Here is a 3071-nt window from a genome sequence, read left to right as displayed (position 1 = left end):
CAAAACTAATTAATGCAAAACAGAATATAATATAAGTTTTAACGTGTTTGTGTACACATATCACTAATTCTCAAAGATGAAACTGAGGCACAGCAGTATATTATTTGCCCATTATTTCATAGCTAGTTTTGCTGACACTATGATTTTATTATAAAGTTTCTAGAACCCAGGGTCTCACCAAATGCAAACTCTTTCTCCACGTGTCATATATTCAATCACTAAGCTACCTCCTTTTCATGGTCATCCCTACTCTAGTCATCATTAACTTCTTTCCCAGCTTAAATTCTATAGTATTGAGTTGAATGGTACCTTTGCATCTATAAATAGCTCCCATCTCGCTGTCACATTTATTTGGCTAAATCTCGGGCACAGAAATTTAAACCCTAGCTAGCTCATTTGCTGGCAACACTGTCACCACCTGATGACTTTATTTCACTGAACTCACAGAAGCAATCCAAAGAGAAAGTTCATTCTCCCATCACATGTACAAGACACCTACATCTAGCTGGGCTCTAATTTCCAGTTCCTCGGGGTGCACTGTACTTGTCCTTGGTGAATCTAAACATCTTCATACATGTCATCTGTTTCTAAGATTTCACCAAACTGCCCATTCTTTCTAGTGTTTTATATTTGTCCGTCTATCTGAGCCTTGTGGCAAAGGCCAATCATAATTGCAGCTTTTGGGGGGTATGAGACAGCTGATCTTAGAAGTTCTGAGCCAGCATGGGCAACGTAGACAGACCCAGTTTCAAAATAAAAAGCATAAAGTGGGTTGGGGATACAAGTCAGCAGCATGCAAAGGCCCGAGCTCCAGGTCCCTTTATCACAAGATGAAAATAAGGATGTCTTGATTATCTTCACCAGCACACAAACAAAACGTTTCGCCTATCTTTAAAAAATAAATAGCTGGCTGTCATGGCAAAGACATTTAATCTCTGAACTCTGGAGGCGGAGGCAGGCACATCTCTGTGAGAACAAGTCCATCCTGGTCTACATAGTGAGTTCCAGGCCAGTTAGGACTACAGGGAGACCCTTTCTAAAAAAGACCAATCAAACAAACATAAATACATGAAATGAAAAATGTGCCTCGCTTTCTTTTGTCCTCATGATGCCACAGTAATAATTTCTTTCCTTTTCTGTCTTGTACTCATGCTATTTACTAGTCTTAGATTTCTCATTGACATTAAAGACCCTCTCTTCCTAATTTGCTCCCCTTTTTGTGGTTTACATATTGCCTCAAAGCTACATATTCTTATCTCTGTGTCTTTAGTCACGTTCTCTCTCTCCTGAAATCCATGCTCATTTATTAGTGTTGTACTGATCATCTTCCTGGAATCAATTTCATGTACATATCATACTGAACATATCCGGACTGGCTTGACCAACAAACTCCAAAACATGTAGAATTGATCTGGTCAGGGATTGTGAGAGAAATGCTTGATAATTATAGAAAACTAAAGAATCATTGTCATAGTGAATGCAGTCATACTGTGTATGAATGTGGTTTACTGTTTATCTGCCTGAGATGGCGAAGTAACACAAATCTAGTCATTAAGAGTAGCCATTTTCTGGGCTGGTGCTGTAGTCTACCTGTAGTGTGCTTGCCTAGCTTGCCCATGGTCCTGGCTTCTGTCCCTGTGTCTACAAAGACAGATGTCTAAGTGCTGTTCTGACTACCGTTTGTTCAGAAATGGAAAGTGATGCAAACTCATTCAGTACACACTTTTCTCTCAGGGCTAGTGAAAACGACTGTGTCAGTCCACTGCAGTTGCTAAAGCTATAAACCTCACACATGAAGAATCAACTTATTACATGTGAAAAGGCCACCAGGAAGTAGCAACAGAGACAAAGACGCTACGTAAGTAACCGTTCCTTATTCATTCCAACTGTGTTGGAAGCCTCTGGTTTCCTTTATATAAAGCAGCCCTATTTCCTTCATCTTTTGACAACATTTTGTGGCTTCAAATTGCAGGAATCCAAAGTATCCATGATAATAAGAACGAATATAACAAGACCAGAGGCTTTCTTGGGGATGGCATGTGCCTATGTCTCTGTGGCTGAGAGTTCAATGGGACTAGCACAGGAGTCTGGGTCAGTTCCATACAGCTAAGTCCAGCTAAGGCTTCTCTATTCCTACAGGAGCATAATTTCTACTAGATGAAATTAATTGTGATACCAACAATCACTTTTTCTTCTTTTTCCTTAAATTCTTGTAACTCTGAACTCCACTGCTGAAACAGACCAGCGAACTTCTCAGAATAGTCATCACTAAGCTTCTTTCTGTAAAACATAATAATGCACGCTGTCACATTTTCTACCAATAAGAACGTGCAAAATAAGAATGACTTGACATGCTACTATAGCATCAAAAGGAAATTATGGCAGTTTAAATCGTCTGATGGGAAACAAAAATAAAAGCAGATTTATGTTGATTCCAGAAGTGCTTTTCCCTAACCAACTAACAGAAAGTCTTCTCTCATATACAGTGTCAATTAAAGCTACACGTGTGGGTAGAGGGAGCCTCAATTGGGGAATTTCCTCCACTGGATTGGACTGTGACCATGTCGGGGGTGGGAGCATCTTCTTGACTGTTGAGTGATGTGGGATGGCCCAAACCACTATGGGCAGTGCCACTCCTGGGCAGGTGTTCCTGGATCATGTAAGAAAGCAGACTGAGCACAGGCCAAGGGAGCAATCCAGTAAGCAGCATTCCTCCATGGTCTGTGCTCCAGGTTCCTGACTTGAGTTCCTGCAAATAAGTACATAGTAATAATAAAAAAAATTGAAGAAATTTACTGCTGTATCTATTCCAGGTGGTGGAATTATGATTTTCCTGTGGTTCTGCATGTGTGCATGCTTCTTTCCAAGCCTGAAGATCTGACTTTCATCCTCAGGATCCAAATGGTGGAAGAAGAGAACTGATCACTACAGATTGTCTTGAGCCTTCCCCACCCATGCACTGAGGCATGTGCATACCCACATTTCCAAAGTACAAACAGTAATAAATAAATTAAATACATACATAAATAAATAAATAAATCACATAAAAAGCCTGGAATAAGGGGCTAGAG

At 40.2% G+C, this 3071-nt stretch overlaps 1 long non-coding RNA gene across 1 annotated transcript in view; it reads left to right on the top strand.

Annotated features, from left to right (window-relative positions):
• LOC115069899 overlaps positions 1-2018 on the top strand; it is a 3381-nt gene extending 1363 nt beyond the window's left edge. Inside the window, exons 2-3 of the long non-coding RNA XR_003849141.1 lie at positions 1735-1858; positions 1973-2018. This is a non-coding gene — a long non-coding RNA (uncharacterized LOC115069899). The remainder of the gene's footprint in view (positions 1-1734; positions 1859-1972) is intronic.
• The last annotated feature ends 1053 nt before the right edge of the window (positions 2019-3071 follow it).

Source organism: Nannospalax galili, unplaced genomic scaffold (genome assembly GCF_000622305.1).
Source record: "Nannospalax galili isolate Female #2095 unplaced genomic scaffold, S.galili_v1.0 scaffold2355, whole genome shotgun sequence".
Lineage (NCBI taxonomy): Eukaryota > Metazoa > Chordata > Mammalia > Rodentia > Spalacidae > Nannospalax > Nannospalax galili.
The sequence above is the reverse complement of the archived record's forward strand: the minus strand, read 5'-3'. Positions and strand labels throughout refer to the sequence as shown.